We start from the raw sequence: 20,369 nt of genomic DNA, 5'->3' as shown, positions 1-20,369 counted from the left end.
CCCAAAGTTGCCAAACAGTGCAGTTAAAGTTTGACCAACCTCACTAACCCAATTTTCACGCCACCAGCTAGCTAGGGAAGCACTCAGCGCGACCAAAGAGTGACTAGGGAAAAAGAAACAAGAAGGCCAAGATGAGTTCATCGGGCAGTGCGCCGGTTCACGAACAGAGCACCGAACGTGGTTCTTCATGCGTTCTAAAGAGTTTGGGCAATTTTTATGGGTGCAACGTGACCCCCATCGGGACTACACCCTATACCATACTCAAGTACTCACCTCAACACAATCAATGGTTCAATTACATGAAGCGAGTGTTTAGGTATTTTAGCTATAATTTAATTGCCAAAACAGCATTGTCTACTATCTTTCTAAATTTAGAAAACCACAGGTTTTAGTTTGAACTAACATCTACTAGCGCTTGCCGACTTAACGAAATTTGATCTTTGTGCTATCAAAAATACCATGGAACAACACCTATTCACCAAATCAATTGTTGCATTTTCATCTACTAAACTTGCACTTCGAATTTATTTAAGTACTAAATACAAGTTATATTTTATTTTGGTTTATAAAAATTGTTATCATGCTCAATCCAATAGAACAGGCCATTTGCAATTTATTCGCTATCAGACATTTTTAAGCGCTTTCTTCATACTTTTCCAAAAAAGTCCTAAACAACTTTTGTCTGCAAGATTATTTAAAAGTTTCTAAACACCGAGACAAGTTGACTAACGACACTTATTTGCTCGTTTTATTTACAAAAGTGAGCCACACAAGATTCATTTATAATTCCATGTGCTTCAAACTTTTAAACCCAAAAATTTGTTTTACTAATTACTCTTAGGCATTAACCTAGGTGCTAAGCAAGCTCATAACACCAGAGGTGTTACAACCAACCCCCCTAAAAAGAATCTCGTCCCGAGATTCAAAGCAAGAACCAGAAGAGGGGAAACGCGATTACATTTTGTAGATTAGGGATTACGCGAAAGATTACACAACTTCAAATGCTAACCACATAGTGATTCAGAGATACATGGTTAAGAGCAACCTAATACAACCAAGGCTTAATCTAGAAGTCGAGATAGATGAGGGCAATGGAGAAACAACAAGATAATGATTATCCAAAATATAGTGTATGACCAACAGATCTAGAAATAGAAGACTGAGAACTCGAATATCGTGAACCCTAAGACCGAACTAACCAATGGTAGACTTGAACTTCTTTGAAACCTGATCCTTTCTTCTTCCCAGATTACACCATCACCTCTGACTGACGAACCTAGTTCCACAATAATGACTGGATCTCATAGCTCTGCTTTAGATTTGAGAGGATGGGGATGAAAAAGAAGGGCAAGGACCAAGGGTATCTTATAGTGGTGAATGGAGGTGGAACATAATGCACCGGAAGTGGAGACGACGTGGATGGGATACACAGATGGTTCATGCTATGGGGATAAGGTCGGACATGGTGTGCTCCCTACGTGAGCGAGCAGAGGATAAGGAAGAGGAGAGGAGAGGGGGTTCGCTCGGTGAGGGAAGGCATATAGGCGATCGTGTCCCCAAAAGAAGAAAGAGGGAGGGGAAAGGGGGGGTCTAGTATAGGGATGAGGGCGTGGGAGTCGAGAGCCGACCGGATGCCAGGAAAAGGAGAGGTGCACAGTGCACAAAGACGGTGAGTGCGGTACAATGCCGTGGCCACGCGAAAATGGGGTGCTAATGGTCCCAACACAGATGGCGTTCGCAGGGCACACAGCAAAATAACCTGGCATGCATAGTGCTGTCAACTAAACACATGGCTTGAGACATGATGTCCACTTAGGCTTTTACAATCACTCCCGACTACCTGAGGCTAACTTTTCTTACTACTCTTCTTTTTCTTTCCCTTCCTTGACCACATCCGTCTTTCATGTAGACTAAGACCATGTCACACGTTCTTCCTCCAAAAGCACCTCCTCTTGTTACCTAGAGGGAACACTATTTCATCAACCCGTTGTGGATTTCCTGTTTGAACACCCGAATATTTCCAAGGAGAATATTTTGTATCAAAAATGGTACGGCAGTGTAACTTGGTAAGGGTACTTGGTCAATGACCTCGATACCAGCGCATGCCAAGCAGCATCACCATGTGGCAACTCTTCCACAGGGAGTCATCAGTTTCGTTGCGGCACCATAAGCTATTAGCCAGGCAACTATTACCAACTTACACGCCATGAAGACAGTGGGGTCATAGACCACAGAGCAAGAGGAGTATTGCAAGGGAAGATTCAAACAACAAGGGTTCCCTTGACAATAAGGGACAAGGAATTCAAATCCAACGGTGGATTTGATTTAAGAAGATTCAAGTGTTCTACTGGGACATCCACAATTAGTCGATATAGTGTCCTATGTCATCCAATCGCGACTGGTTTGCTGGCATCTGAATGGTAACTCCTCTTGTAACCCACTTAACATCGTCCTTGAAAACTCTAAGCACATCTCATGAAACTTAAGGGTAGATGGACGCAATCAACACAGCGAAATAAATAAAATGCATATTCCAACGGTCTTATATGGGTACAACATACATCCACTCTCCCATTCATGACTCATCATCCACTATGGTCGGACTTCCTCAACACTACAAAAGAAATACAACTAAAGATTATAATACTGGAGGACAGTGACGAAAAGCACTACTACTATGGGTACAACATCCCAAGGCAACTAATGTACTCCGGACCACACATCTTCATTCTCGGGCTCGGCGGATTCTTCTATTGCCCTGACTATGGATCTGCCTCCTCTCTTGGTAGTGGCTGAGTGAGAGGAATCAAGGGTTCTACTTCTAACACTTCATGGGGTGGTGGTGCTGGAGGAACTACAACACCAGTTTTCCTTCTTTCTGGTGGGTGGATAGGGATCCCCTCCACAATCAAGGGATCCTGCCATTCCACAGCTAGCATCCTCTGCTTGGCCCTGGTGACCAGATAGGCATCTCCCAATTGATGGACATGCTGATCTTCAGCCTCCTTCAGGGCTACTGATATGGCAGTCTCCCGACTCTCAGCAGTTGCTGCACTAGCATGTGCTTTAGCTAGCTGCACCTGGAGCATCCTAGAGAAGATCTCGGCTTCTTCGGCTCATCGGAGGCACTTGCTCAGCTCCAAGGCTTGCCAGTCATACTGCTCATCTAGAGCAAGTAGGTACGTGGTCAAGTGCACCACGGTTGGACTATCCTCTTGCGCATCCTACCCTTGTAAAGCCTCCATGCGAGCCCTCCATGCCCATCGATTGTTTTCCAAGGGTGGAAAGAACCTCATGGGGGTACAAGCAATGGGCTCTTCATAGATCTGACAAAGGTACTGCAAGGCTTAGTGGGCCACAACCTGGTAGGTATCGACGAAGCGAAACCTGGTTGCAGTCACATTTTAGGCTCCAGTGATGTCAGGGAACTCTTCACTCTTCCCAATATAGACGGTAACCTCACACCGCTTAGTGCCATGCTTCTCATACTCATGGCCCTCATACTCGGGATGATCTTTGACTCCAAGCTTTTGTAGGGTGGCATGTAGGATTCTAGGAAAACCCTCAAAGTTCAGGCAGTAACTACTAACCTAGGCTCCTGCCATTCATGGTGATGGATGTGAAGAAGGACTGAGCGAAAAGCTTGCTCAAAGGAAAAGCTAGGCGATCTAAAGTGCGTCGAGTGGTGGTACCAATGGCTAAGCCAGGCCCTACATATAAAGGCAGAGCGGCAGTGGGCCTGGTGCAGTCCACCAGGGTTCCTATGCGGGATCACTACGAATGAATCGACCAAAATTCCACCCTTTTGAGGCAAGCGATGTCCGAGGCCATTACTGACTAGTATGACTACAAGGCAAGTGTCTGACAAGAGGGCAGAAAAGAGTATGGGGAGACGTGGGTCATGACAAGCGTGAACCCTGGGCGAACGTGGAGCACGAAGCCATGTTTTACAAATAACTCTGAATAGGAATGAGTCAGTCGTGCACAATATGACACGCGTGACACCTATGGATGGCGTATCTGCAAGTAATACGATCGCTACAATGCACAAATAGGATATGCATGAATGAACGTACTATACGTCCTTCCATTGTTGTCAACATATAGGGCAACCGTTCTTAGATTTTTGGCATAGTGTTCTCTCCCTGTAGCTAGTCGATACTATCAAACTAGGCATCGGGGTCAGTGTGCCTACAGAAAAATTGATTAAACCTACCTAAGTCAACAGAGTGCCATCTATCCTAGATACATAACCATAGTAATAGGGCTACTTATATAACTTCGCATAAAAACTTCTTATTCTTTGAAAAGAATTTGTTGTCAAATATTATTTTAAAAAAGGTTTTTGAAGCTTTATTTCCTCATTTATGCTCTGATACCACCTGTGGTAGAACCACCTAATCTAATGCCTCCTAGGAGTACTCGTCTTCCATTAGACACTAAGTACTCAAGGGAGCACATCAAATTGCGTGGTCCCATCGGGCAGACCCCAGGGAAGAACCCGAAAATCCACATTTTTCCATCAGGATCACAAATGAGAGAATAAAGCTTACATCATTATTAATCATTTCTTACATTTTTTTCATCTAACATCAGAGTATAATGTTTATTGTTTATAATCGCAGAATATGATCATGTTATCAGAGTTATGAACAATTTAATTTAACAGCGAAATATAAACATATGATCAGAATTATAGCGAAAGTAAATATCTATTCATAAAATGATGAAGCATTGATATATATAAACTATGACAATAGATTATAAAACTTCTATTTATAAAAACATTTAGTGAGAGTTATAAATAAAGACTATGATCGCAACATAAAGGAATCCTCTCTGAGCCCACCAGAAGGAATCCACACACAAGAGTCAGCTCTAGCATCCGCCTATCACCTGTAATAGGGGAAAATAAAATCATGAGTACTCAATTGTACTCAGCAAGACTTACCCAATAGGAGAAAAGAAAAGACTCCAAGGATATGCAAGGCTATCTGGCTTGTGGGTTTATTGTATCTGCAGGAAGGATTACTAAGCGTGCATCCTTATATTCAATTTTTATTAGCAGTCACATTAGTTCATTAACTAACCATTCTATGTAAGCACCTATGCTACTTTCAAGCAGGTGGTAAGCAATCAGAATCATTTTTACCAGCTTTCATCTTCCAGTTCTTACTACGTTGCTAGACTATAGACAAGTCGTACCGACATGGCGGCGATTCACGAATCAATGAGCCTAGCTGGGTACCCCAAAAACACATGCCCTGCTTGTACCCTAGGCACAAGCAGGACCAACCCACTACCCTCCTATCATGGGGTCTAGGTCCTCGTCCAAACTGGGACTCCAAGCCCCCGCCCCTGAGTCCCGAAATCGGTACAGTGCAAGGAACTCCACCCCAAAAAAACCACCCTGACAGTGGGTCCGGAAAGAGCCAGAACCCATGACAAGAGAGTAACAAGTCTTTCTTGCACCCATACCCAAGTATGTGCTCGAGATAATAAGTTCGTGACCTATCTAGAACCCAATGCAACGGTCAGTCCTTAATTGACACAGACGGGGAAAATAGTGTAACCAAGCTATGCCCCGTTGGCCGCAGGAGACAACCTCTTACACCCACCAATATCCAAACCATATCCCTACCCGATCTCTATTTTTCCTTTCACCATTTATATATTCCAAGTGATGATAATACAGTAATATATTTTTTTATCTCTCACGAGTGATAGGCAATCACTCGACTTCTACTAGAGTCCTGTAGCATAGCCATTTACATGACCCTATCATACTAGTAAGACTCATAGGATAAAGATATATATATATGCAAGCGGGTTTCATTCAACTCCTTAAAACTTAATGCACAAGTATAATTTAAAGTGTAGAAAAGTAGGGGTTATGCACCGGGGCTTGCTTGAGTAAAATATAACCAAAAGTTAGTATCCCATCTTTGTGTCCTGAAACCTGGCACCATCTTTTCCGATACTCTAGATGACTCCACGATCTATCATCGTCCCTAGTATGCAATGCGATGTAGAGATGATGCAACAGTTAATTAACCAGGCAACAACTCTTAAAACAGAATACATACAACGAACTAACAAGCTAGCTCTAATGACTAACGTTCTAATCTACACATCAACATCATCAAGAAAGGTGTTATTTCGCAACAAGTGTTTAATTATACAATTCCAAGGTTTTTCCTTATTTCATTTATTCGATTTACTATATTTGAAATAGGACATCATTATCTATCTAGCAAACTAATTATTCTAGAGCAACAAAAATTATAGTGAGCAGCTAATAATATTAGTAATTTACTATAAAATTTTTAGAGTCAATACTAGCACCGATTTATGACGATAATTCCTATAAGTTCACATTTTTAACAATATTAAGCATGTTACAATAATTAGAGAAATCCTAAAAACATACCAAACCTATGCAAACAAAATACACTATAGATAGATCATGATTTTAGAAGACTAACAAAATTTGTTTGGCATTTTTATGATTTTTCTATGATTTACTAGGAATTTCCAAGCATTAAGCCGATTATTAAAATTAACAAAACACTGAATTAGAAAGAAGGATCCTTGGGCCCTAAGCGACCCAGCTCGGTCTGGACCAGCAGCCAAGGTAGCCTAGACGGGACGACCACGCGCGTGGTCGTGAGCGGCCCAACGCGCAGCGGAAGTCCAGGCGGCACGGCTCGGCCCACAAGCGCGCACGCGGCAGCGGTCCAAGCGACCAAGCGGCGTGGCCTAGCCAGAGCAGGCCGGCAGACGCGGGACACATGGCACCAGGCCTAGGGGCGGCACAAGGCTGTCCTAGTGCAGACGAGCCCAGGAGGGGAGGCCTAGGGCACGGGCGCATTTTGCTTAAAACCCTTGATCGTTTTTCTAATCACCAAACCCTATTTGCATTATTCATTACTCGCACTGTCTTATCACAATTACCCCCTATACTTACTTATATTTTCAAACCCTGGTCCATGAGGGACTCTAGAGCAGGGCATCGGTAGGGACGGTCCGATGACAGCCAAGACCGGCCAGGGAGGGCATGGCGGCGGTGGAGGGGTGGTCGCCAGAGGCGTAGGACCACCACAGGGTTCGTGTGACTACACAGGACTACGACGGCCCAGGCATGCAGGGCATGTCTGCCCGTGTGCAGACATGGATGGCGGCAATGGCGCGCGTGCTTCGGTGAGAAGGCTATGGCAGAGGCTAAACGGGGAGTCAGGGAAGGAATAGTGACTCACCACGGACACCGCTGCGGAGTTGGTTAGGGCAAGAATGGCTCGAGGTGGACTGGCCACGTGCGCGGTGAAAGGGCGATGACGCACCGAACTGGCACCCGAGAGCCACTCCATCTCCAGTGATGTCCCCTCCAACTATGACAAGCATCGACACCGGCAGGTCAAGGGCAGTACAAGAGTGTGAGCAATCGAACTAATGCTGATCGTGGAGGCTTACCCCCAAACATGCTCTGTAATGGCGGCGAGCTGACCGGCGGCGATGGAACTCAAAAATTGGCCATCAATAAAGCATGGCTGTGGCTAACTACGGGTCGAGTGGTTGGCCAGCTTCGTGACCTAGCAACTGACGTGAAGAATTGAACCGAGATGGCCCATGCGTCATGAATTAGAAGGGCGCACACCGACAACAGCACGAGGGCGCGGCAGGGCACAGTGGGTAGCAGTGCGCGACATAGGGCGTGATTTGTCTTGCTGTGGCGTGAGAGCGACAAGGCGGCCACACTATGGGATAGCAGAGAATGGTGGCTACTCAATGAGTAGGTAGCTCGCATGGTGGGGATGGAGCCACGCCGGTCAGATGGCGGACGCCGTGACAACAACACGGCCCTACGCTCGGACATGTCGGTGATGACCCCAACACGACCTCGAGGAAACAAGCATTGCCTACCCCGGCATGAGGAGCAGCCGGTACCAGCGGGCAGCGGCCACAGCCAGGAGCAGCCACAGCGCCAGACATGGCATGGTGACTGTGGCCACGAAAACTCGACAGCCGCAACAGCAATGCGCACAAATTTTAAAGCGATGCCAAAGTTGCCAAATAGTGCGGTTAAAGTTCGACCAACCTCACTAACCCAATTTTCAAGCCACCAGCTAGCTAGGGAAACACTCGGCGTGACCAAAGACTGACTAGGGAAAAAGACACGAGAAGGCCAAGATGAGTTCGTCACGCAGCGCGCTGGTTCATGAACAGAGCACCAAACGTGGTTCTTCGTGCGTTCTAAAGAGTTTGGGCAATTTTTATGGGCGCAAGTTGACCCCCATCGGGACTACACCCTATACCATACTCAAGTACTCACCTCGACGCAATCAATGGTTCAATTACATGAAGCGAGTGTTTAGGTATTTTAGCTAGAATATAATTGCCAAAACAGCATTGTCTACTACCTTTCTAAATTTAGAAAACCACAGGTTTTAGTTTGAACTAACATCTACTAGCGCTTGCCGACTTAGCGAAATTTGATCTTTGAGCTATCAGAAATACCATGGAACAACACCTATTCACCAAATCAACCGTTGTATTTTCATCTACTAAACTTGCACTTCGAATTTATTTAAGTACTAAATACAAGTTATATTTTATTTTGGTTTATAAAAATTGTTTTCATGCTCAATCCAACAGAACAAGCCATTCGCAATTTATTCACTATCAGACATTTTTAAGCGCTTTCTTCATACTTTTCCAAAACAAGTCCTAAACAACTTTTGTCTGCAAGATTATTTAAAAGTTGCTAAACACCGAGACAAGTTGACTAGCGACACTTCTTTGCTCATTTTATTTACGAAAGCAAGTCACACAAGATTAGTTTATAATTCCACGTGCTTCAAACTTTTAAACCCAAAATTTTGTTTTACTAATTACTCTTAGGCATTAAGCTAGGTGCTAAGCAATCTCGTAACACCAGAGGTATTACATGTGGCCCTCCTCTTGGAGTGGCATGCGTGGTCACGGCACGGTACACACACCCTAGCAGGAAAGGAAACATACCAACTAGTGCCCCCCTCTTGCCCTTATGGAAAGCTACAAACGAGCTAGTACAATCTAGTTAATAGGTTAAAGTCAGAGCCTTATGACACTCGGGGTTGTATGAAACCTCCTGGGTGGCTGCTTCAGGATTAAGTCCTTATGGAGAGGCACTAGAGTACTCAACCCCATACTATAGCCCCCTAATTGTTGCTAAAAAGCTCCATTTTATCACATTGCATAATGCCTTTAGTCATGTTTAATAATTATTTTATGTTAAGCGCTGCAACATCTATCCAAAATGCATACCCAAACCCTAGGTAACAAGGATATGTGGTACAAGTAATAATCTAGGTAAAGTCCTTAAGGTATTTCAAATTAGACACATGCATGAATATGAATTGTAAAGTTCATAGGTACAAGGGGCCTTTGCTACACTTGCTTTCCTCAAAGTTCTCTTCTGGGTACTGTTGATCTTCTTGTTGATCCTCAGTCACCAGGAACTGCTCACCCTCTAAACGTGTTCTAATTCACCAATCAAGCATCCAATACAATCATTACATACATACAAATAGACTTCTATTAGAATAGTATGCCAAACATTACAAACATAGATTAAAAAGCTTATAAATCTATTCTACGTACTGCTACGAACATGCGAGCGAAATAATCGCTCAAATCGAACTTAAAACGCAAAAGTTATGCATGAAATAAGGTTCAATGGCATTTCTGTAAATAAACTGAACTCAAATTTGAATTTAAACTAATAAAATCTGAATTTGAATAATTTATGGATGGCGCGCAATATTACTAAAAACTATAGGGTCTAAAATGAATAAAAATAGGACTAAAAACAATTCATTTGAACTAAACTGGACCGCGGGTTGATTCTTTGGAAACTGAGGGGCTAATCTACAAAATGTGCGCCGCTGACCGTGGGTTGACTACGTGGTTGCTGACTGGACAGCCACGTGTCAGCATGTCAGTGGCGCGGTGCACCACGTGTGCGTGGGCGCACGATGACATGGCGCTGTGGACCGAGTCCACAGTCCGTGGTGGACTGGTTACACACCGAAGCGGCGCGTTTTAATCCCGGCCGTTTATCCAAGATCTGACGGCGAGGAGTGAACGGGATACCTCTCATCGCCTACACTATGCCTCTGATGATCCCGCCATGGTCGACGGCGAGCCGTCCGCCACGGCGAACGCCAGTACGGCGTTCTGGACCACCCCGGGTCAAACCGAGCACACAGGAATGACGTACAAGCTCATGCGAATTCAATGGGGTGCAAACTTAGGGGGGAATATGTCGAACTGACAGTCCCCACGGCGACGCCATGGCCGGTGTGCCTGGAGCTCGCCGATACGGCGCTCCAGGGCGTTATTTGAAGGAATAGGGGCGGGAAGGTGGAGAAGCTCACCACGAGTCGGATGGAGGTGGTCACGGCGTCTAGGAGAGCTCCAAGCGGCGGTGAACTAGAGAAAGAGAACAAGGCACGGGTGAGGGTTAATTCGAGCGACAGGTTACCAAATTGAAGAATCGAGGATACCTATGGCTCTGGTGGGTCATGGCGGATCTCCGAGGCGCGTCGGCGTCGATGATTGGGCTCAAGAACAGCGGATTGCAAGGTGGCGGTGAGTGAGCTCGAGCGGACAAACATAAGGCAGAGAGGGAGGGCTCGGCTATGGCTTTATAGGGCGGACGGGTGCTGCGGTAGATGGAAGGGAAGCGTGCGGAGCTGTGGTGGAAGGAAGGGAGCAATGCTCGGGCGGATTTGGTCGACTTCCATGTGGGCGCGGGCATAGTGGCGTGTTGCCATAGACGGCAGCACCATCACCGGCAGCGAAGAAAGGAAGGGGAGGACAGGCGCTGACGAGCGGGTCTCGGTCACCAGAGAAAGGGTGAGAGAGCGGGCGTGGGCGTGACGCGGGGTAGGCCAATGCGGGCCACGGCGCCGAGCTGGGCCGCGTGGTGAGTAGCAGGCGCGCGCGGAGCGACGTGACGCGGGCCGCGAACAGGCCGGTGCGGACCAGGCCGCGTGCAAGAGGAGAAGGAAGGGAGGGGAGGCGCCGGATAGGCCGCCAGCAGGCCAGTTGCCGACGCGGGAAAAGAAAAAGAAGAACTAGGCCGGTTCCGGAGTTGGGCTGGAAAGGGAGAAAAGAAAGTTTTTCAAAATCAAATCCTTTTCTATTTCTAGTTTTCAAATCCAAGCCAAATTCAAATGAAATTTGAATTCAACTTCAAACAACCTAGCCCTACACTCATCCAAAAATAGTATGCTTCGGCATGAATGCAACAAACATGTTTTTAGACCTTATAGTTAATTTTAATTAACCAAATTTTATTATTTGTCCTAGGTTCAAAATACATAGAAAATCAAATAAATGCTCAAAGTTAATTACTAATTTGCAAATGACATTTTAGGGTGTTACAATGAATTGTTTCGAACATGCATTTTGAAGTCAGGGCGCATCCCTTTCTAGACGGGGAAGTACCAGAGCATCTCTAACAGTCTTCCGATTCCACCTCTGATCTCATTAAAACAATTATATTAGGGGAGATAATTCACTTCTTCTTCTCCAACAGTCCCCAATATGGCCCTTTTTTGTGACCGCCTAAAAACACCCCTTCAACCCTCAAATAGAGGGTTGCATCTCCCCCAATAAGCTGGGCCCACCTCAACTGTCACTCTCCTCCCTCCTCCCTCTTGCCTCTCTCTGCCATGGAGTCAAGCACACCCATCGGGCACCGCTGCCACTGCTGCCAATGGACGGCCCGCTCGCCGCTGCGCCTCGGCCTGCCAATAGCCATGGCCGCCACTGCCCTCAGCTAGGTCCGCACGCCGCTGCCGGTGCAGGCCATGGCCGCCGGAGCCACCGGCCAAATCCACCAGCCACGAGGACAAGGCCCCGCCATCATGCTCGGAGCTGTTGGAGGGGCGCTTTTGCCCGAGCTTCTGCCATGGTCGGTGTGCTCGCGTCTGTGGCTGGCCAGCGTGCTCGCGACCATGGCTAGCTGGCGTGCTCATGACCGTGCCATTGCCGGGTGGAGGGGCACCATGGCTGCTGCGCCTCCGACGCGACGTGATGTGCGGACAAGATGAATCGACGGAAGAGGAAAAAAGGGAAAATAAATAAACAAATTATAACTGAAAGGTGGGTCCCACATTTTGGGAGGGATTTTAGACGGTATATGCTGTAGCACCTCCCCAATAATCTAAAAAAAGTTATTGGGCTACCCAATACTATTTTATTGGGGGAGTTATATTGAGGAGCTGCTGGAGATGCTGTTAACATAGTAGTTAGTAGTGAATATATGAGCCGTATATTGAGACCAGTAATATATTTGTTGATCTATGGTCTAAACTATACGTTTAACAACCTGCAGCCTTGCTAATCAGCATGTTTCTTTACTTGATCACAGTACTAAGCCGTACAACGCGACGAGCTTCAACGAGTACGTGCTGGAGGGGAGCGCGCCGGTGCTGCCGGAGACGCTGCGGCTCTTCAAGAAGCTCATCTCGCTCGGCATCAAGCCGGTGCTCCTCACGGGCCGCAGCGAGGACCAGAGGGCCATCACAGTGGCCAACCACCGCCGCCAGGGTTACTCCGGCTGGGAGAAGCTGCTGCTCAAGCCCATCGGCTTCAAGGCCACGGCCATCGCCTTCAAGTCCGGCGAGCGGCAGAAGCTCCAGGACGCCGGCGACGTCATTGTCGGGAACATGGGCGACCAGTGGAGCGACATCCTCGGCCCACCGGAGGGCGCGCGCACCTTCAAGTTCCCGACCCCTTGTACTACATTGGCTAAGCTAGGAGGACACGCAACGCAACTTCGAGCTGCGTGATCATCCAATGGCCGATTTCCGTCCTGTTGCAGTGCTTGTTTGAGATGAACTGCTTTTAGATTACTGTTATATCTGCCCTCCGTGCTTGATTAATAATAACGAACTCCATGTTATCGTTTACTATTTGCCGTTGGTTTTCTGCTTGAACATAATTGCATTGCAATAAAAATCGTTGAACTATTGAAGAGGTTAACAATAGGCTGATAACATTGTAATGGAGAGGACGGAATTTTTCATTTTCTAAAAAAATGAAGATATCCGCAATAATGTTCAAAAAGAAAAGATAGATACGCTTGGTTCGGTGTTTTGGTACTGCCTATGTTTATAAATGCAGGTTGTTCTAATTTGGTTTTGTCCTAACCATAAAATTCCCTTTAACTTTGACCAATGAAGACATAATTTAAGGAATAAATTAATCCAGCATTTTAGATATTAATATATTTTCCATGTAAAGTTAAAGGTACCCAATTTTAATTTGATTTAGGACAAAGCTTAATGTGGGGTGACACCTGGCCTCCCACCCTCGTTAGAGACTAGGCGGGGGGAGGACGAGGGTTTCCCACAGGCTTTGTGTGATGCGGGTCTTGAGTTCGGTGAAAGCGATGTGGGAACACTACCGGCTGACTTCGGTTTGCAAGCATCGTACGTGACAACTTGCGCGAAACCTGCTCAATTTTTTTATCACAGCCTCCACATATGATATCTTGACATATTGACAAGTTTCTAGATTTTCGGACTTCGTTTGCTTTTTATAGAATTTAAAAACAACTCGACCGCAAGTTTGTGGTCATGTTTCGTGAACAAGATGTTCAAAATTGGTGGTCTATTCCTGGATACGGCCTCACATTATACTAAATAACTTGAATATCATTTTTTCATTCATTTTTTTCATTATTCAAATGACTAGTAGTTATAATTTGAATTATCCAAGAAAATTTAATTAAATGAAATAAATTAAAGAAATATAGAAAAAGTCTGAGAAATGTGCCACATTGGAACATAGAGTACCAGGTATCGTCTGAGGACTGTAGAAAAACTTTGGAGGTCAAAAGTGAAAAGAAAAATATGGTTTGCCTAGTGTCAAAAAATGACACTCGGCAAAAGAGCGTCTTTGCCGAGTATCAGGAGAAGACACTCGGCAAAGGAGTCTCTTTGCCGAGTGTCAGGACCTATGGCACTCGGCAAAGATTTTTTTAAAAAAATTAAAAAACCCCTCTTTGCCGAGTGCCTGGCCAGGTGGCACTCGGCAAAGAACTAAAAAAAATAAAAAAAAACTTTGCTGAATGCCAGATCGGGGGCACTCGGCAAAGAGGGGATTTAACCTCCTGGCCCAGCCAGCCCACACACCGTACGCACGCACGCCCGCGCCAGCGCGCCCACGCCGCCCGCGGCAGCGCCACCGTCGCCTCGGCCCGTGCCCGCGCCGCCGGAGGAGGAGAAAGAGAGGAGGAGGAGGAGAGGAGGAAGAAGGAGGAAGAGAAGGAGGAGGAGGAAAGAGGAAGGAGGAAGAAGAAGGAGGCGCCGGCCCCGCCGCCGCCCGCGCCCGCGCCGTCGCCTTGTCCACCGGCGCCCTGGCTCCTTCACCACCGTCGCCCTATGACGCCCACTAGGTATGCACTACCGTCGTCGTCGTCGTAGTTTTACTAGTAGTTGCGGTAGTAGTAGTGGTAGAGTAGCAGTGGTGGTAGTCGTAGGAGTGGTTGTGACATTGTTATATATATGTGGTTGGATATAATCTTGTGCATGTCGGTCATCGTACCATTCATATATATGTGCATGTCGGCCATCGTGCCGTTGGTTTTCTTGCAGGTTTTGGAAACCTCACCTTTCAGGGGAGGTGCTGCCGAAATTTTGTATTGACAGTTTTATGTTTCTTTTTTTGTAGAGAAGAGCCCGTCGGAGCGGAGCCGGAGTACCTCGGCGACCCCGATCGCCTTCCTCGCCGCTGCGGGTCTGCCTGCACCACGTCGCCTCGCCACTGCACCGACCCACCACGGCCCCACTAGCCTGACTCCACCGCCACCCTAGGTATAACCCCTCTTTCCGTATCATGGTCGTAGATCATGTAACCCAGTTAGGCGTCTCCCGTTCGAAAGAGATATGGTAGGAAATATGCAGATATTTCCATATCTAAAACAGTATCTATTTTGAATTGTCCACATTTTTTGGACAGCCCGCGGATGCATAGGTGGGGTTAGTTTCCATGGTCTGCTCCGATCCAAGACAGAGTTTCGGCATCAGCTCCCTGTTGTTCTCTAGATACACACTCTCCCTGGTAGGACGTGTATTTGGAGAACAGCGGGGAGGTGCTGCCAAAATTCTATCTTGGATAGGAGTAGAGCATGGAAACTAACCCTAAATATGCATCCTTGCATGGGATTAGGACCTATCCTCACCTATTAGATAGTAGGAACGTCGTCTAGATGCAATTGATGTTTATATTACTTGTCGCTATATACGTTAGAGGATGGAGGACCATGAGTGGATGTACATGGGCCACGCAAGTCAGGGTCAGGTCACCAATGAATGGATCAACAAGACCGATGCTTTCTTAGAACGGGTATTTGGCGTGGCTACTAAAGGAGTGAGTAAAATTTGCTGTCCCTGCAGCAAATGTGCAAACAGGAAAAGACAAATGAAGAAGGTTATGGGGAAACATCTTTGGAAGAATTGATTTATAGCAGACTATACCCGGTGAGTCTACCAAGGTGAAGCCGATCGTATGAGAGAGGAGGTGGTGAGACCACGTGTCGAGGATTATGATGCTGATGTGGGGGTAGCAGACTTGTTAAATGACTATCATGAGGCACAGTTCGCTGAAGGACGTACGAAGGAGGAGCCAGAGGCAACCGCAAAGGCATTCTACGACATGTTTGCCACGCCATAGAAACCCCTTCATGGCCAGACAAAGGTTTCTCAACTAGATGCCATTGGACGCATAATGGCGTTAAAGTCCTAGTATAGCCTGAGTCGAGACGCCTTCGATGGTATGTTGACAGTTATTGGCCGCCTGCTTCCGGAGCGTCACCTTCTGCCAAAGAGCATGCACGAGTCACAGAAACTCCTTTCTGCACTTAAGATGCCGTATGAGCAGATGCATGCTTGCCCAAAGGGGTGCGTCCTATTTTGGAAAGAATACGTGGAAGCAAAGTACTGTCCAAAGTGTAAATCCTCTAGGTCCCTAGAGGTAGATTCTGGTGATGGCCAAAAGAGGTAGCTTGACATTCCTATGACAATCCTATGGCACCTTCCATTCATACCAAGGATCCAACGGCTATACATGACCGAGGAATCCGCAAAATAGATGACATGGCACAAAAATAGCAAACGATACAATCCTGACAGGATGGTACATGCATCCGATGGTGAAGCATGGACCCACTTTGATGGCATTCATCATGAGAAAGCTAAAGAGGCTCGTAATGTACGTGTTGCACTGGCAACAGATGGGTTCAATCCTTATGGAATGATGGCTGCCCCATACACATGTTGGCCTGCATTCGTTATCCCCCTCAATCTCCCCCCAGTGTATGCTTTCAATGACAGAACGTATTCTTGTCGTTGATAATTCCTGGACACCTGGGGAATAATATGGGTGTGTTCATGCAAAGTCTTGGCGCTACTACGGGTGTAGCTCCGCCACCTTCGCTATTCACTCAACCTCCACCTCCATCTCTACCTCCTCACTATTCTACTCCTATGAGTATAAATGTTTTAGTTTGTATGTTCATGCTTACGATCAAACCTAGTGGAGTATGAAAGTTTTATTCATGTATGGTATATATTTAACTTGTCTCACACATGCAATCTCTTCTCCTTTGTGCAGAATCAATCGGCGGCATCGAACGATCCTCATGCTTCAGCGAATCCTTCACCAAATCAGTGATGATACTTGTGGTTGTTAATGATACTTCTATTTGCAATTGTGGTTGACGATGATGGAGCACTTGGATTGCTTGTGAATTTATTTGTGATATATTCTGAGACATGTGACGTTTGTGATATATATGTGATGTTTGTGATATATATGTGGTGTTGGTGATATATATGTGTTGTTGATGATATATATGTGATGTTGGTGATGTTTGTTATATATATCTTCTGTTTGTTTGGATGGGATGTAAAAAACAAATAAAAAAGGCGGTTTCAGTCACTTTGTCGAGTGCAATGGCCATGACACTCGGCAAAGTGACCATCTGGGAACTACCTGGGAACGTGCTTTGCCGAGTGCAATGGACATTGCACTCGGCAAACATCACAGATTTGCCGAATGCCACGGTCTAGGCACTCGGCAAAGGTCGTCACTTTGCCAAGTGTCGCCGACAAGACACTCAGCAAAGTGGCCAGCTTTGCCGAGTGTCTAAGTCAATGGCGCTCGGCAAATCGGGTACCTTTGCCGAGTGCTTGACCTTGACACTCGGCAAAGCCGCCGTCACGGTGGCGCTCGCCGTCACGGCCACTTTTCTTTGCCGAGTGTTGGATTGGCACTCGGCAAAGCCTTTCCAGAGTGCCCGATATAATGCACTCGGCAAAGAGGTCTTTGCCGATAAACTGTTTACCGAGCTACCTTTGCCGAGTGTACATCGGCCTTTGCCGAGTGCCACTCGGCAAAGAATCCGTCTTCGGTAGTGGAAACGGAATAAATTTGGAGTAAATGCCCATTAATTCATAAAAACATCTTGTTTGTAACAGTGACGCCCCTAGGTATTTATACTCAATACCTGGAGATGATGCGAAATTAAATTAGGGCTGAGCCCCGAGAATAAATGTGGCAGAACCGCCTAATCTAATGCCTCATAGGAGTGCTTGTCTTCCATTAGACACTAAGCACTCAAGGGAGAACACTAAATTACTCGGTTCCGTCGGGCACACCCTTGGGGAGAACCCAAAAATCTACATTTTTGCCATCAGGATCACAAATGAGAGAATAAAGCTTACATCATTCATAACCATTTCTTACATCACTTTTAATACGTCAAAGTATAACATTTATTATTATAATAGCGGAGTGTAATCATATTATCAGAGTTATAAATAATTTAGTGGAACAACAGAATATAAACATGTGAATAGAGTTACAGTAGAAATAAATATCTATTCATGACATGATGAAGTATTGTTATATAAGCTATGACAACAGGTTATAAAGCTTTCATTTATAAAAGCATTTGGTGAGAGTTTTAAATAACAACTACGGTCGCAGCGTAAAGGAATCCTCGCTGAGCCCACCAGGAGGTATCCACACACAAGGGTCAGCTCTAGCATCCACCTGTCACCTACAACAGGGGGAATAAAACCCTGAGTACTCAATTATACTTAGCAAGACTTATCCAACAGGAGGAAAGAAAAGACTCCAAGGGTATGCAAGGCTATTTGGCTTGTGGGTTTATTGTATTTGCAAGAAGCATTACTAAGCGTGCGCCCTTATATTCGATTTTTATTAATAGCCGCATTGGGGTCATTAACTAACCATTTTATGTAAGCATCTATACTACTTTCAAGCAGGTGGTAAGCAATCAGATTTCCTTTGTCCATCTTTCATCTTTCAGTTCTTACTATGATGCTAAACCGTAGACAAGTCGTACCGGATCGCTCGGTGATTCGCGAATCAATGCCCACAGCTGGGTACCCCAAAAACACACGCCCCACTTGTACCCTAGGCACAAGTAGGACCAACCCATCACTCTCCTGTCCTGGGTGTCCAGGTCCCCGTCCAAACTAGGACTCCAAGCCCCCGCCCCTGAGTCCCTGACTCAATGCGGTGCAAGGACCTCTTACACTCACCAAAACCCAAACCACATCCCTGCCCGGTCACCATTTTTCCTTTCCACCATTTTATGTTTTTCCAGTGATAATAATCCAGTAATATATTTCCTATATCTCGCGAGCGATAGACAATCACTCGACTTCTACCGGAGTCCTGTAGCATAGCAATCTATACGATCCTGTCATACTAGTAAGACTCATAGGATAAAGATATATATGCAAGTGGGTTTCATTCAACTCCTTAAAACATAATGCACAAATATAATTTAAACTACAGAAAGTAGGGGTTATCCACCGGGGCTTGCCTGGGTAAGATATATTAAAAAGTTAGTGTCTGCATCTTCAGATCATCCACCATCAACTGGATAGAAGCCCATTGCATCATCTCCTAGAGAGAATACCCTCACACCATCTTCGGGTTCCCAATCATCGTTCGATCGATCTGTTGATCCATCATCGTGCCTATATGATATGCATACGATGCAATGCAAAGATGTAATTAATCAACTACAATCACGACTCATAAAATACGACGTATGCCTCTCGAGTTAACGGGCTAATTCTAACGACAACCGTACTTAGGCTACATATACATGTTGTCAGATAAGGCATTATTTCCCACAATCATTTTAGTTATATAAACCAAGGTGTTTCTTCATTTTATTCTATCGATTTAATCCTTATTCGAAATAGAGCATCATTAGCTACATAACAAACTAATTATTCTGGAGCTACAATATTTACCACGAGTACCTAAGATTGCTAAGAGCCTACTATAAAAATTTCAGATGCAACACTATCACCGATTTATCACAACAATACCTACAAATTATCTTTTTACCATATTAATAACCTTAAATTAATTATCTAGCTCCCAAGAATATTATCACACTATGTGAACAAAATACCCTATCAGATAGACCATGATTTTAGAAACTTAACGAAACTGGTTTGGCATTTTTATGATTTTTCTACTATTTACTACGAATTTCCAATCATTCAGACGATTACTAATATTCACAAAATACCGAAGAAAAAGAAAAGATCCTTGGGCCCAAAGCGGCCCAGCCTGCCTGGACCAATGACCATGGCAGCCTAGGCGGGACAGGCGTGGCCCAACGCGTCGACAACCAACTGGCCCACCATGCGGAAGCGAGCGGCCCGGATAGACCGGCCCGGCGTGCGACGGCAACAGGCCGGCGGACCAGTGAGGCCGGTAGCCCATGCAGTGCGAACGGCCTAGGCACGGTGTCGGCAGGCCGGCCCAGCTGGGAAAGCCTAGGGCGGGATGTTTGTTAAGCAAAAGAGACCTCGTAGTCTTTCTAATTTTCCTTACGACTATGGACACTATTTACTTCAGTCACATGTTTTGCATTTAGGACCCCGAAGTCACTCGTCTTCGCATTACCCTGGTCCCCGATCACCCCCGGGACAGAGCACGGCACAGAGCTGGCCGACCGGTGGCTAGACCTGGTTAGGGGAGGCTCCAAGGCAGCGGGACGCCAGCTGCGAGCGATGCATAGCTAGTGCGGGGTCCACGCGACCACGTAGGACTGCAACGACCCATGGTTAGGGCAGCGGCATGCAGGGGCATGTCTGCCCATGTGCATACGCAAATGGCGACCAAGGCGCGCGCGTTCCGGCGATATGGCTACAAACCTAGGAGAGCGGAGGGGTAGAGAAGGTACCAGGCCTCACCTAGGTCCCGCTGCAACGGTTGGTTGGTGCTGTGAACCCATGGAGGAGGCTGGCCACATGTGCGGT

The 20,369-nt window shown here is 46.1% G+C and overlaps 1 pseudogene; it reads left to right on the top strand.

Annotated features, from left to right (window-relative positions):
• The window catches only part of LOC136514782 (stem 28 kDa glycoprotein-like), a 45,086-nt pseudogene extending 32,284 nt beyond the window's left edge, over positions 1 to 12,802 (top strand).
• Positions 12,803 to 20,369: the final 7,567 nt, after the last annotated feature.

The sequence above is a fragment of the Miscanthus floridulus genome, chromosome 17 (genome assembly GCF_019320115.1).
Source record: "Miscanthus floridulus cultivar M001 chromosome 17, ASM1932011v1, whole genome shotgun sequence".
NCBI lineage: Eukaryota > Viridiplantae > Streptophyta > Magnoliopsida > Poales > Poaceae > Miscanthus > Miscanthus floridulus.
The sequence above is the reverse complement of the archived record's forward strand: the minus strand, read 5'-3'. Positions and strand labels throughout refer to the sequence as shown.